Source organism: Panthera leo, chromosome B1, assembly GCF_018350215.1.
Source record: "Panthera leo isolate Ple1 chromosome B1, P.leo_Ple1_pat1.1, whole genome shotgun sequence".
NCBI lineage: Eukaryota > Metazoa > Chordata > Mammalia > Carnivora > Felidae > Panthera > Panthera leo.
Window position 1 is genome coordinate 75,790,996 of NC_056682.1, and position 16,778 is coordinate 75,807,773.

General features: G+C 38.6%; 1 protein-coding gene across 2 annotated transcripts in view; it reads right to left on the bottom strand.

Moving 5' to 3' along the window:
- FHIP1A (FHF complex subunit HOOK interacting protein 1A) overlaps nt 1-16,778 on the bottom strand; it is a 284,848-nt gene that overhangs the window by 163,527 nt on the left and 104,543 nt on the right. For both annotated transcript variants that reach the window (XM_042935309.1, XM_042935310.1), the window contains one exon: nt 9,588-9,714. The gene's annotated coding sequence lies outside the window, so the exon portion shown is untranslated. The remainder of the gene's footprint in view (nt 1-9,587; nt 9,715-16,778) is intronic.

Sequence of the window (16,778 nt, forward strand, 5' to 3'; positions counted from 1 at the left end):
TTCTGAAATTTAGTAGATGTGCTCAAGAGGACTGAGCAGACATGCAGAGGGAAAGAGGGTGAAGTAAAGGGTAATCCTAGACATCTGGCTAGGCTTCCGAGAGAGGAAGGTAGCAGAGCACAATGATTAAGACTACAAACTCTGGGATTCCATTTCCACCAATTAACAGCTGTGACCTTGGGGAAATTACTTAAGCCACATACTCGGGTATCCACATCTGTATGATGGGAATAACAATAGAATCTACCTCAAAAAATTGTGTGAGACTTACCTGAAAGTCCTGAGCACAGTCCCTGGCACATAGGGAATGCTGGATAAATGTCAGCTACATAAAGGGTGATGGTGATGCCATTCACCAAGACAAGGAACATGAGAGATTTCAGGGGAGTAGAAAGAAGAGTTCTGTTTTGGATATTTTAACTGGATCTGCCTGTGGGATATCCAGTAGGCAGCTGATTATATGAACTAAAGCTCAGAGGGGAGTTCTGAGAGTCAGGTGCTACTTTCGAAAGGGTGGTATTAAGGGGTCATTTGAGCAAGGCCTGGCAGACATGCAGAAGCGGGCCCTGAGGGGAGAGCACATAGGTGAGATGTGGAGGAAAGAAGCTCCTGGGGAACCCTGACATTCAAGGGATAAAGGAAAAAAAAGACTGAGAAGGAGCAGCCACTAAGAGGGAGACTCACGAAAAATATTTCTAATAAGATTGTACCATAAAAATTAAAGAAACAAAAATATGAATGGCATGGGAGGGGAGCAGCAAATTTTCTTCTACCTTTCTAGGTTCTTTTGGCTGTCTATTAATTAAATTGACAAAAGACAGATTAACAGTAGAAAAACAGATTTCATTACATACATTCAGGAGTCCCCAAAAATGTGACCCACAGGCAGTTGGGCAGTTGAGGCTTATATGCCATCCTGAGCTAAGGAGAAGGGGGTAGGGGTGTGAGACTTCAAAGGGGAGAAAGACAATTTACAAAAGGTGGGAAGAGCTAATGTTTGGAAAACAAATGTTTTCCATGCCATTCAAAGACAATGAGATACGAAAGGAACCTGATTTCCAGGCCTTGCCAACCTTCCCCCAAGCTTACCACACTTAGACCACATTCCTTATAGTTATCTCTGGTGACAGTTCTCTTCCTGGACCAAGCCCCCTATATAAATTCTTTTAGGCCCCTAAGAGGGAGGGGAAATCTCTGAGTCTTTTGGGCCTCAAATTCAGCTCAAAGTAATCCACATGCCAAAGTGGCACATACCAGGGAGGCATGGTCTCAATTCCTTCAAAAGTCAGATGAGGGAAACATCACACAGAGGGAACAATCTCAGAGATTATAAATAAAGGGTAAGGACAAAAAGACCTCAGTAAAAAGCAGTATTCCCTCAGTAAAAAGCAGTGATTATTTTTATAAATTACCTAAAGAACCACATAATGAAATCTCCAAGTTTACAAGAATCAGAAAGCTCTGTTAAGTGAGCAGACTGCCTTATCAATGAGGATTAGCATCAGAAAAATCTCCTACAGTAATCTAAGTAGTCAAGAAAGAACAAGATTTTTCAAGGTAAGATTCTGATTTTTCAAAATCAGAACATACTGGTTTCAGTGAAAAATAATCCAAACTGCACTTTGCAAATAAAGTTCTGGCCCCCAAGCTTCAGTTACTGAACCTCCCAAAAAAGCCATTTTAAATCCCATTGCTTTATAACTTGAAGGAAACTCAGAGACATCCACTGGTTCAGATCATAAATATGAAAATTTGCTGAAAAGTAGACAGCGGAGTCATCCAAGACCTACTGAATCAGAATCTCAGGGTATGAGGTTAGAAAAAATTTACTGCTTTTTAAAATTTTTTAAACAAGCTCACTAGATAATTTGTGTGCACACTAATATTTGAGAACCCTTGCTTTATCTGATCAGGAAACCAAGAGCTAAAGAATATGAATGACGGGGCACCTGGGTGGCTTAGTCGGTTAAGCATCTGGCTTTGGCTCAGGTCATGATCTCACCATTCATGGGTATGAGCCCCATATCAGGCTCAGTGCTGATGGCTCAGAGCCTGGAGCCTGCTTCGGATTCTGTCTCCCTCTCTCTCTCTGCCCCTCCCCCACTTGCACCCTGTCTCTCTCTTAAAAATAAATAAACTTGGGGCGCCTGGGTGGCTCAGTCGGTTAAGCGTCCGACTTCGGCTCAGGTCACGATCTCACTGTCCATGAGTTCGAGCCCCGCGTCGGGCTCTGGGCTGATGGCTCAGAGCCTGGAGCCTGCTTCCGATTCTGTGTCTCCCTCTCTCTCTGCCCCTCCCCCGTTCATGCTCTGTCTCTCTCTGTCTCAAAAAAATAAATAAACGTTAAAAAAAAAATTATAAAAATAAACATTTAAAAAAATTTTTTTAACGAATACGTATGACTTGGACAATAGCACATAGCTAATGAGAATGACTGAAGCAATTCTCAAACTGTAATATGCATCAGGATCATCTGAGGTCTTGTTAAACATAGAGTTTCTGATTCAACCTAAGAATTCACATTTCTTTTTAATTTTTTTAATATTTATTTTTGAGAGAGAGAGAGTGCACACACATGCGAGCAAACAGGGGAGGGGCAGAGAGAGAGGGAGACACAGAATCCAAAGCAGGTTCCGGGCTCTGAGCTATCAGCACAGAGCCCGACACAGGGCTTGAACTCATGAACCACAAGATCATGACCTGAGCCGAAGTCGGACACTTAACCAACTGAGCCACTCAGGCTCCCCAAGAATTTACATTTCTAACAAGCGTCCAGGTGAAGCTGATGCTGTTCATCTGGGGACCACACTTTGACAACCTCTGGTCTGCACTAGAGCCATTAAAGACTTTTCTCTGTACACCGATTCAGGGCAGCCTTATACCCTTAAAGATCAAGAAAAGCCAATGCGTTTCAGGAACGTTGTTGAAAATAAATAGAAAACATGACCAAACATAAATTACATACATTTATTCTAAGCCGTTCTAGTAAACTGGAAGAAACATACAGAGCTGGAAAAGATCCAAACTAAGCTAGAATGAAATTACAAGGGTCGTGGAACATATGAAGAAATAAAAATAACTGAATAAATAAAAGGACAAATTTCACAAAACAATTTAAAGATAGATCGTGATTTTAAAGTCTATAAATTATGAAAAGATACATGCAGAATGAACAAATTTCAGAATGAAAGCACTAGGTAGCTGGTTTGATTATTTGACTGTACAAAGTCATTTTAGGTATCTCTTTATGTTATTTGATGGAGTTTTGGAGTGGTGGGGGTCCGGAGCTGACAGCCAAGAAAGAATTCTTTGGTGCCAAAAGGTGATTTTATTAAAGCACGAACAGGACCCGTAGGCAGAAAGAGCTGCACTGGGGTTGTAAAGAGTAACTGATTATATACTATGGAATTGGGGGAGGTAAAGGCAAAAAGGGAGGCCTCTAAAAGGACTTTCATAAGTGAAAGTAGACTCCTAAGATATCTGAGCCCTTGCTATTCTCAAGCTAAGGTTATTTTCCCTCTAGCAAGACATTAACATGATGACAGTAAGAGGTTCCTGGAGAAATGTTATCCACACTCTGTATTTGCCTTAAGTATTTGTCAATGGGCTGCAGGTTATAAAGAAATTTAATTTTACCTGCCATTTCCTTCTTGCCTTTGTTCCCCACATCACTATGGAGGGGAGGGTAATGTTGGGGCTCCAGGAAACTGAGCCTATAGGTTTCTGGAGATTAGGCTATTAATAAGATTGAATTTTTCTTGTAATTTACTATGATATTCGTAAACTGATGGAGACTCATGTCCTGCATGACTGTGATCTCTATCAGTTAACCATTTGTTTTCTCCTTTCTTGTGTTCTTGCACAGCCAGGAGTGTCAGAGGAATAACATCACACATACCCCACCTGGGGGGTTGGCGTTTGCTACCTATCAGCTTGCCTTATGCTCCCTCAGCATTATTTACTCAGAAAAATCTAGTCCAGTTTTGAGGCTAGATTTTTTATTCAAAACCACTTTTGACAGTGGTTTCCCACTGGTTCCACACAAAGCCATGGAAGTCACTCACCACCCCAATTCTGCATGACTCAGACATCCCGGATTTACGTCCGAAAGACAGCATTCTAGTGCTGCTATCACTGTGGCTCTTCTCTCGTGTAGACAAGTCTTAACCCTGAAACACTACATTCAAATATGTAATTCCCTCAACAGCTCAGAATATCTGTAATTGCCTCTGTCTACCTGCTATTTGTCTCACTGTTCTGAGAACAAAATCCCTAACAGATGAATTCCACTGACAGCATCTCCCCAAGACTATCATACACATTTTATATCATATTGTCTCCAACTCCTTTCAAACCCACTTTCCATCTGTAGTACTTACTGTGCTACCTTTATTATCTGCTACCATTTCCTCTGAAGAAAGTAATGCGCCTAAGTATGCAATCCTTTCATTATCCATGCCACTCCTACACCCGCCTGAACTGTTCCCTCTAAATTCTGCCCAGGCTTTCCTCTCAGTTACATATATTTGCTACTATATTCTTCCCACTCGGTGCCCAGTACCCTCCTCCCCTCCCAAAAATAACCTGACTTCTAAGGGTACAATATCTGATGTCTGACCTTTCCAAAACCAGTGTAAATATTCTGTTGACACACACACACTGCTTTTTACAGCTAAGAGGCAAAAACAGGTTCCAAATAACTTCTGCTACACAGACAGGTGAATGTTTGAGCTGGCTACAGGTTTTTCCCAGGATTCATTACTGGCTATTTTTTACCACAAAAACGTTGATTCTGTTACGATCTTGAAACTAAAGCTCCATAAAACGACAAGATCCTTCATTGGCCAGAGTTAACTGAGAAAAGCCCTGTATCAGGTCTCATACACACACACCCATACCTAAAAAACAAAACAGAGTTTACCATAATCAAAGCCCAAATACAAGAAGTCACTGCCCACCAATTAACAAACATAAAACTTAAACACAGGCTTTACACTAACCTACATTTATTAAACCTTAGTCTAAAGTGGGCTTCATATTTATAAAATAGTTTCTGAAATAGTCTTTTTTTTCTTTTTGTTTCGTTTCTGAAATAGTCTGACATATCTTCTTAATTACAAACAGAGGAGTTTCTGGGAATTCCTACATAGATACAACATAGCCATTTATGATTTTCTGCTTTTCTTTTCCTTATCCTAAACTGTTTTTAAAAGTACAAACTTCACTTCAACAAACAGTGTTGGGAAAACCAGATACCCATACACAAAACAATGAAGTCGGACCCTTACTTTATACCATATACAAAAATTACCTCAAAATGGATCAAAGACCTAAAATAAAAACTAAAACTAAAAAAACTCTTAGAAGAAAAGACAGGGGGAAAGCTTCATGACCTTGATTTGCACAGGCAACAAAAGTGAAAACAGATATACTGAACTATATAAAAATTTAAAACTTTGGTGCATCAAAGGACACAATATACAGAGTGAAAAGGCAACCCACAGAATGGGAGAAAATATGTGTAAGTCATATTTCTGATAAAGGATTAATATCAGAATATAGCATATATTAAAAAAATACAACTCAAAACTAAAAGACAAATGACCCAATTAAAGAATGGACAAAGGACAAGGGGTGCCTGGGGGGCTCAGTTAGTTAAGTGTCCGATTTCTGCTCAGGTCATGATCTCACAGTTCGTGGGTTTGAGCCCCACGTCAGGCTCTGTGCTGGCAGCTCAGAGCCTGGAGCCTGCTTCGGATTCTGTGTCTCCCTCTCTCTCTCTCTGCCCCTCCCCAGCTTAAGCGCTTGCTCTCTCTCTCTCTCTCAAAAATACACATTAAATTTTTTTTAAAAAAATGGACAAAGGACTTGACTAAACATTTCTCAAAAAAAAGGTACACATAGGGCCAACAGCATATGAAAAGGTGTTCACCATCACTAATCATTTGGGAAAGGCATATCAAAACTACAAGATACCAACTCACATCCATCGGAAAGTCTGCTATTAAAAAACAAACATAACAGGGGCGCCTGGGTGGCTCAGTCGGTTGAGCGGCCAACTTCGGCTCAGGTCACGATCTCGCGGTCTGTGAGTTCGAGCCCCGCGTCGGGCTCTGGGCTGATGGCTCAGAGCCTGGAGGCTGTTTCCAATTCTGTGTCTCCCTCTCTCTGACCCTCCCCCTTTCATGCTCTGTCTCAAAAAAATAAATAAACGTTAAAAAAAACAAACAAACAAACAAACATAACAGATGTTGGTGAGGATGCGGAGAAAGAGGATCTCTTGCATTGCTGGTGGGAATGCAAACTGGTGCAGCCACTCTGGAAAACAGTATGGAGGTTCCTCAAAAAATTAAAAATAGAACTACCTTATGACCCAGCAATTGCACTACTAGGTATTTATCCAAGGGAAAAATGTATGCTGTTTCGAAGGGGCACATGCATCCCAATGTTTATAGTAGCACTATCACCAATAGCCAAAGTATGGAAAGAGCTCAAATGTCCATCACGGATGAATGGATAAAGAGGATGTGGTATACATATATACAACGGTGTATTACTCGGCAATCAAAAAGAATGAAATCTTGCCATTTGCAACTATGTGGATGGAACTAGAGGGTATTATGCTAAGCGAAATTAGTCAGAGAAAGACAAATATCATAGGACTTCACTCATATGAGGACTTTAAGACACAGAATAGATGAATACAAGGGAAGGGAAGCAAAAATAATATAAAAACAGGGAGGGGGACAAAACATAAGAGATTCTTAAATATGGAGAACAAACAGAGGGTTACTAGAGGGGTTGTGGGAGGGGGGATGGGCTAAATGGGTAAGGGGCATTAAGGAATCTACTCCTGAAATCATTGTTGCACTACATGCTAACTAATTTGGATGTAAATTTTAAAAATAATAAAAATAAATAAAAATTAAAAAAACAAAACAAAACAAAAAATCAATAACCAGTGTCAGTGAGGATGTAGAGAGCTCTTGGGTACCATTGGTGGGACTATAAAGTGACGTAGCTGCTAAGGAAAACAGTGCTTCATAAAATCAAAAATGGAATTACCATTTGATCTAGCAATTCCACTTCTAGATATATACTAGAATATATAATAATATATATATAATAAAATAACTGAACACAGGGACACAAACATATTTATACACTACATACATAGCAGCAGTATTTGTGACAGCCAAAAAAACTGAAGCATCCCAAAAGTCCATCAGTTGATGAATGGATAACACAAAAATGTAGTAGAATATGATTTAGCCTTAAAAAGTAAGGAAATTCTGGGCCTGGGTGGCTCAGTCGGTTGGGTGTCTGACTTCAGTTCAGGTCATGATCTCACGGTTCATGGGTTTGAGCTCCACATCAGGCTGAGTGCAGAGCTTGGAGCCTGTTTCAGATTCTGTGTCTCCCTCTCTCTCTGCCCCTCCCCCGCTTGTGCTGTCCTTCTCTCTCAAAAATAAACATAAAAAACTATATATTTAAAAAAAGGAAACAAGCATCTCAAGATAATAGCCTTCACTTAGAAATCTACAGTCACATTTTTATTTTACATTTATCTCTCAATATTAACATGCACAGAATGCTATAATATTGCACATATCTTTTAAAGTAAAGGTATAATCTGTAAACTTGAAAATATCTAAAAAATAACACACTTTATACGCAAGGCTTACACTACCTAAAAATAGTAAATTTATAGGAACAATTACTAAAGAATGTACATGGTAATGAAAATAACATCGTAACAAAGGCTACTGTTTCATGTTAATACTCCCTTTCATTGGGGGGGTTCAAAGAGCTTCACAAAATTTCAGGACACTATAAATTTTTCCTTTTTTTTTTTTTTTAAGTTTATTTATTTATTTTGAGAGAACGAGAGCAGGAAGGGGCAGAGAGAGTGGGAGATAAAGAATCCCAAGCAGGCTTCATGTTGCCAGCATGAAGCCCCACATGGGGCTCAATCCCACAAACTGTGAGATGATGACCTGAGCCAAAACCAAGAGTTGGATGCTCGGACATGGGAGGCATCCAGGTGCCCCAAGTCTTTTTTCTGTTTGAATCATAAATTGCATAGCAAAACTTTCCTCACTGTATTTACTGGAAAACACTGGGCTGGATGATAAATGAGTGTAGCATAGACTCCAGGGGCCTCCAGTGCCTCCCCATTCCTCTTTCCCAGCCACACTTGAAGAAGATATCTGAGGTACAACTTATTAGCAAATATGAAGAGCAGATATTTCATAAAATTTAGCATTTGGCATCTGGATGTCAGAAATAGATTTATGATTTGCACCTAAGGAAAAAATACATCCACTTTGAATTTAGACATAAAGTTCAAAGTACAGTTTTATTCAATTACACCCTCCATTTGATCTAATGATAAGCTACTTGAGAATGTAGTCCTGTGCTATTATATTCAAAGCAAATATCAAAGAAATAACTATGCAACAACAGCTTCACATTAAAAAAAAAAAATACAAAGATTAGATAGAGGTATGCTTTTACGACATTGGGGATGTCAATCTTTGATGGTATTTACTTGACAAATGCAGATTCCCAAACCCCTCCCCACACCATTCTGATTCTGACACCCTAGATTGGGGCCTAATAATTTGAATTTTCAATGTGCATTTTTAACAAGCACCCTAATAACACTTGGAAAAACAATGCAAAACACACCACCAGTAAGATGCAAATTACAAGGCGTAGAGGTATACCTGAAGTTTAGATCCCATCTTATTTAACCTCATTAATACAGGAACCCTTTCTACAATGCAGACTGATTGATTTTAATAAGAAAGAATACCAACATATACATAGTCAAATAGATAGCACATGCTTCTCTGCAAACTATAAGCCCTATTGTTTAACAATACTACCATTGTTTGAAACTTAGAGTCACCTCTTCTTTAGAATTAACTTTTAATACAGTGTGTAAGCCTTCAAACACACAAATTACAAAAAGGAAAACTGTTTTCATTATGTTACTGTACCTTGTGGTTTTTGATCAAAAGTAGAGCCCCACAGATTCATCACCCTAGCTCTAAAGAAGTTTAGACTACTTCCCAAATACACCCCCACAGGGTTGAGATGTGCCACCACAGAAAATATGATGTTTATGAGTGCTACTGGAGAGGGGCGCCTGGGTGGCTCAGTAAGTTAAGCTACCAAAGTTCAGGTCATGATCTTGCGGGTTCGAGCCCCACGTGGGGTTTGGGCTCTGTGCTGACAGCTCAGAGCCTGGAGCCTGCTTCAGATTCTGCGTCTGTCTCTCTCTCTGCCCCTACCCCACTTGCGCTCTGTCTCTGCTTCTCAAAAAAATGAATAAACGTTTAAAAATTAAAAAAAAAAAAAAAAAAAGAATGCTACTAGAGGATAGAGATGTAGATCCAAAAAACACATAAATAAATTGGTTTTTTATGTTTATGTAAATGTTTTGAGTATAGGACAGCCTCTCAAACTGTTGTGAACAAGATAATGTTCACTTGGATGTGTAAGTTCAAGTAGGTTTTTTTTTTTTAAGCCTGTTACAGAACAGTACTGAACTCATACTAATAGTAATGAGAAGATGTTACCTGAGATTGCTGTCTTTGGTAGCGTAGTGCTGGGCTGTATTTGCTCAATTCACGCTATCAGAGGGGCAGAAAAGATTTCTCCAACACTTGGTACTGTTGGAAACTCCCAGAAGAAGACTTCTGAAATCTATAGAAAGGAATAAAAAATACCCCACGATCATTAATAAACTGCTAAAACCCAGTCTAAGACTCTCTAGTCTTTCTCCCCTCCCTTTCCCCACCATTTGTGGTACACTGAGAGGGTTCTCCTCAGATCGCACCTCTCTTTATCAAAAAGAAAATTATAAGCAAAAGTAAATTTTTACTTAAACACCTGAATGTTCGCCAAAAATGAAAGACTCCCTTTGGGTAGCAGAAAGTAGAGGATTCCTCCATTGTCTAAGAGATGTTAGACAACTACACACTTCTTTCAGAATAGAAGAAAAAAAAAAACCATGAAACTAAATAAATCCATACCCCTGCATCAGCAGCATTGTATTAAGATAATGACAATACAATACAAAATAGTCAAGGCAGGGCCACAAACAACTTTCACAATCAACTTTTTAAAAGTGTGGAATACTCCCAAAATATTCCCTGGTACCTCTGACCTACCCTGACTTTGACAGTTGAAAGTTCCAGCTTTTTTGCCAGCCCATGAGCAAGGTTTACTTTGGTCTTAGACACACATCTCCTATCATCAGGCCTAACTGGGAAGATAAGTTTCACAACACAAATGGATGGCTTAATCCCTACTGTACAGCCAGAAATACAGGAGTCTGAAGAATGTTGGGAAATTATCCTACCTGAGAGAAATACAAAGAACCCCTAGAAGTGTCCTGGAGAGCACAGCAAAAACACTAGCTCCAAACACAGAGTACAAAAGGCAGAAGCTAATGCAAATGCTAAACAAAACCACAAGAAGTCACTGTTCAAGATCAAAATAGGTGGAAGCTAGACAAATGTCCAGGTAAGAACATCTTATAAGAAAACAATAAATGCGGGGCGCCTGGGTGGCTCAGTCGGTTAAGCGGCCGACTTCGGCTCAGGTCACGATCTCGCGGTCCGTGAGTTCGAGCCCCGCGTCGGGCTCTGGGCTGATGGCTCAGAGCCTGGAGCCTGCTTCCGATTCTGTGTCTCCCTCTCTCTCTGCCCCTCCCCCGTTCATGCTCTGTCTCTCTCTGTCTCAAAAATAAATAAAACGTTAAAAAAAAAAAAATTAAAAAAAAAAAAAAAGAAAACAATAAATGCTACACTTAAATTTGGCCCTTAACTACAGAGAACTGATGGTTACCAGAGAGATGAGTGAGGGGATGGGTTAAATAGGTGATGGGGATTAAGGAGTGCACTTGTGGTGATGAGCACTGGGTGTGTACAGAAGTGTTGAATCACTATATTGTACACCTAAAACTATTACACTGCCTGTTGACTCTACTCGAATTAAAATAAAATTAAATTATATGTATATACATATATATACACACACATACAAACACTTAACTGTAAAGCAAAAAAAAACCATTTAAATGCCCAATAACTGGGGAAGAGTTAAGTAAATTTGACACAACATAATTTACTTAACCGTAATTTTGTCAGCCATCAAAAAACTTTGAGTTTATAACAATAATGGAAAATGCCATTTACCATATGAAGAAAAAGCACAGTGCAATGTTGTAATTACATATGATCACAACTACTTTTGCAAAACCAAGAAATAAGATGCAATATGTTCTGATATAGTTATAAGTATTGGGTAAAATATTTCCCCAACTTAGGTTAAGGGGAACAATTCAAGAGTCTAGTACAACAAATACGTCTTTAAAATCTGTGTGTAACAAGGATGAGCCACTCGTTAATGCAATATATTAAAAGATGGCTTCCTAGAAGTCACTGTCAGAGGTTTTGTGTATGTGTTTGGAACGTAATACCTTTTCTTGTAACAAAAGTTTCACAAAAGCGAAAAAATGGGGAGGGGGGAGGGAGACCTCAGTGCAACCTAAATCTTCAAAACTGGGCACAGTAGTGGTACTGACCAGGCACAAGAAGAGTGAGTATGAGGCACAGAAAATAAAAGGTAACATTTTACATGCAAATAAATTCTTATCATTAAAAAGGAGACAGAAGGCCCCAAATGGAGGCACTTGTGCTAAACCCCACCTCAGCAAACCAAGACTTAATACCTAACCTAACTGCTTTTCCAACCCCCTCACCATCCCCCTAGGAATGTAACCTTTAACCAATCAACATGGAATTAGCTGAACAGCACTAGGGAGATAATCTACCAAATACACCCCCTCCCATCTCCCTTAGGGTGACAACCTTGTCGGAAACAATGTATTCTTTGCTAATAATTTCCATTTTCTGCCCCCACCCTCCTGCCTTTAAAAACCTTTCCTCTTCTACAGCTCTATAAAGCTCCTTTCTGTCGCTAGACAGGAGGTTGCCCAATTCATAAATCAGTTAAACAAGGCCAGTTTGATCATCAAATTTATTCCGTTGAATTTTTGTTGTTTAAAAATACCAAAATATCTTCAGTACCTTCAAATCTGCCTTCTTCACTCTAATGAATTAATCATTTATTAAGCATCTGGGACAGCGCAGTATAATTCATAATCAAATCTACAGGCATTTAATCGCAAGAGGTTTTACAAGAGAACAGAATGCTACTTTTTCCATAATCCCACATGAACAGTTTCATCATCATGCACTGGAGAGATACAGGCTCTCCTAGTACCTCTTAAGAATTACAGATTGCTTCCAGATGCTTTTCAGGTGATTTCGAGCCTTTCTTCATTCTGTGACTCTTGAATTATGAAAGGGCATCTCTAATTCATGAGAAATACTTCTCCCATCTTAGTGTCCATTATCATATATCACATATCCTCCCCTTACACTCTAAATTTTTAGACACACACATATGCTTTTACTTAGGTAAAAAGGCATCGTGTATGTATCACTAAGGGCTTTACTGAGAACCATTTCTATTTTACCATCATGATTCCGCCAGCAGCAACACTTTGGAACTTCAAAGGAAGCAGAGTCCTTTGACAGTAATGCACAGAATGACATCGAAGCAAGGTTAAAAAGAACTCAAGTAAATTGAAAGGACTCTCAAAAAAATTCACTGGGTCTTGGTAATTCTCTTGGTTGTCATCTCATTTAAAAACAAAATATTTCTCCTGCTTAAAAGCGGGGGGGGGGGGGGGGGGGGGGGGGGGGGTGAGTAGGGAGTTAGCAGTTAACTGTTCAGTCACACTCAGATCTCTGCTCAGGCAAGTACTCTCCTAACAAAACATTCTACCTCCACATAATAAAATCAAATTCAGGCTCACACTCTTCTGTGTAACAGCTAGGTTACATCCCTAATTTCAACTGAGAAACAAAATTTAAACCTCATTTCCTGATGGCATAAATTCAGTGAATTTAGACCTCTGCTGTGCTGAGTTCAGAAATCTGTTAGCAGGCAGAAGCACACAAAAAGCACAGCGAAACCACCAAATGAACACGGGGCGGGGGTGGGGGGCAGGGAGGATAATTAATATCCACATCATGGACTTCTCCCTATAATCAGTACAACAGATTCAGGGGGTTTACACAGGAGGTGTGGATTTATCCACAGCACTATATTAATTGACCTGTGCTATAATCAAGTGCTTTCCTGGAGGGTAATTAAATCAATCAATCAAAACAGAAGTCTCAAAAAGTTCAACAAGTTCATTCAAATACATGCAATTGACTATGAGCTAATTATTGAATAATTTCATCCTCCAAAAGAGCTGACCTGAGATAGACTATATCCACACGTGGAAACTGTAGGATAGAACAAAATATATTCTACATGGTCCTACAATCTTCAATGATTCCATTAAGCACATCAATAACAACTCAGCCTTAAAATGCACAGACCTAAACCCAATCCCTGAATTTTACAGACAATAAAAACGAAGCACAAGGCAAAAGAGGCTGAGTGACCTGTTCAAGATCAAACAGCTGGTATGTGGTGAAGACAGAGGGAGATACCCTATCTTCTGACCCACAGTGATGCCACCTTCTCCACATTATACGCTCACAATTCCTCAACTATCTACCCATTAAGTTGATTATATTCCTCCGCCCCACCCCCCCAACAGCAAAACTTCTAAAGCTTTGGGAAAAGCTGAATCAAATGAAGCTTCAATCTTCAATTTCCATTCAATCAATCCCTGAGATGTTGCATTACTTTTATAGAGTCTCTTATTTACCCAAGAAACCCAGTGTAATCTGGATGACTTTGGGAAGGTATCAACCAAGAAACAAATGAGTGAGTTGTAGCATATCACAGAGGAGGAAAAGCAGGCAGAAAGAGATGACAAATATCTTAGAAATATATCAAAAATACACATTTATTAAAATGAATAACAAAGGTGAACAAAGTCAAAATCTAAGTATTAAAGTGCTATTTCCCAATGTGACAACTACTCAAAAAGATGTTTTTTAAAGGAAAAAAAGTAGTAATTGTTGTTTAAAGTTCTGCATTCAAATAAATTTGGAAAACACTGCATTCTAAATATCTCGAACATTCACAAAGAACATTTTATGTATTAAGGATCTAAAAAAACCTGCAAGAAAGAAGCCTGCTTAGTTTTAATCCAATGTTGCCCAATTTTATTTGGCATCTTTGGTTTGCAGAGCTTGTACTGACATCCTCCAAGAAACATACTTCAGAAAAAAAAAAGAAAGAAAGAAAGAAAGAAAGAAAGAAAGAAAGAAAGATACTTCAGGAAGCATATATAGCATTTTTGATGAACAACATGAGTATGACCCTCATTAAGCAGCATTTATAGCAAGATGGGCTTCCTCTTCTAGACCCAATCGTTAAAAATCAACTCAGGAGATAAACCCTGTAATTATAATGCAAATAGCCACCACCACCACCATGTAATATGTGCTAAGTGCAAGGCATTGTGCTAAGTGTAATTGTTTTTAAAAGGGGTGGGGGTGTCTTCATATTCAAATTATACTCCCCAGAGGCTGTATCTATTCATAAACAAGCAAAACACTTTAACACAGATAAACATATTATATAAACTATCCTATACCTTGCATTTTTCACCAAACACATACTGGCAATTTTTCCAAGACAATACATAAAGAGATTCATGGGTATTTTTTATGACTGCACTAGTTTTCTAACGTACAGATGTAACAATGTATTTATTCAGTTGCCATGGATGAATATTTCAGTTGTTTCCAATCTTTAACCAACATAAACACTCCTACAATAATTATCTTGTACATAAATCACTTTCTCATACAGGTAATATATATATACATGTAAGATACATTCATAGTACATATGTATATACAGTATATCTCAGAGGATATATTCATATCTAGGATAAATTTCTAGAACTGAAGTTCCCAGTCAAAGGATATGAGATTCTTTGTTATTGTAGATTCTGCCAAATTGGCCACTAAAGAGGCTATTGTTTTGCATTCATACTCTCTACAGTGTAGATCATAAACCTTTTAAATCTTTGCCCATTTAATGGAGATAAATGGTACTTTGGCATAGTTGTCACGTACAAATCTGTTTTAATAAACGTATTAAACATCTTCTCATGTTTAGAAGCCACTGTTATTTCCCTTCCTTTTAAAGACTATTTGTATCCTTTGTCCATGTTTCTACTGAGTTGCTGGACTTTTTCTTATGGATTTGTAGGATCTCTTTATTAGAGAAATTAGTCCCCCTTTTTGATATAAAAAAGTAAACATTTTTCCCAATTTTCTTGTTCTCTGACTTTCCTTATGCAGAATTTTTTTAGTTTTTTTTTTTTTTTTTTTCGGGGGTGGGGGCAGCAATGCGATCAAGTTGGTCGATCTCTTTGGTGGCTTCTCGGTTCTCTGTCTTACTTAGGCCCTATGCAGTCCAACGTTATAAAATAGCTTCCTCATGCTGTCTTCTAGAACTTATTTTTTTAATTTGTTTTATATAGCTTTTGGCTTAACATTTGAGGTACCGCTCTAAATAGCTTGTTCATCCCAGATGGCTACCTGCTCATCTGACTACTTATCAAACACAGCATCTTTCTCTAATTAATCTGAAAGGCCATCTTTATCATACACTAAATATGGTATTTGGTAATACCAATGTTTCAAGTATCACAGCCTTATAATATATTTGAATCTCGTTTATTTTTCCATGCGAACATAGAATAAGCCTGTTTAGTATCCCCCACCAAAAAAAAAAAAAAAAAATCCTATTGTTATTTTCACTAGAACATCATCAAACACACATATTAATGAATATAAGGAGAATTGGCATATTTTTATCCAAGAATATGACAGGCCTTTTCATATCTCTTTTGCATCCCTCAGCAGCATTAAGTGCCTGCCTACATATACATCATATATATTTCTTAAGTTTATTCTTAGGTATTTTATACTTTTGTACGCTAATGGTCTTTTCTTCCATATATCTTCAAATTAGTTATTGTTGGTATATATGAAAGTTGTAAATGTTGACATAATATCTTGGCATCCAGGCACATTTATACATTATCTGTATTTTTTTTTTTATTTATTTTGAGAGAGAGAGAGCACATGCAAACAGGGGAGGGGCAGAGAGAGAGAGAAGGAGAGAGGGAGAGAGAGGGAGAGAGGGTATGGGGTAGGGGGAGAGAGGGAGGGAAGGAGGGGGGGGGAGAGAGAGAGAGAGAGAGAGAGAGAGAGAGAGAGAAAATCCCAAGCAGGCTCCATGCTGTCAATAGAGAGTCCAAGGTGGGGCCCAAACTAACGACAAGATCATGACCTGAGCCGAAATCAAGAGTCAGACACTTAACTGAGCCACCCAGGCACCCCTATACATTGTCTTTATAATTAGTTTTTCACTTGATTCTCTTGGGTATTCTAGTCGTATATTCTTGTCATTTGCAAATATATTCATTTGCAAATATATTCATAGTATGTTCTCAAATCTCCTATTAAGCCTAAGATGGCTTTTGGAATGAGATGGACATACCTTATTTTGCTAAGAATATTTTCCTACTCTATTTTATAAAGTTCTTTGAGACCAATAATTGATATTGAATTTTATCAGATGGATTTTCTATAAAAATGATATGATTTGGGGGCACCTGGGTGGCTCAGTCGGTTAAGCATCCAACTTCAGCTCAGGTCATGATCTCACAGTTTGTGGGTTTGAGCCCCGCCTCAGGATCTGTGCTGACAGCT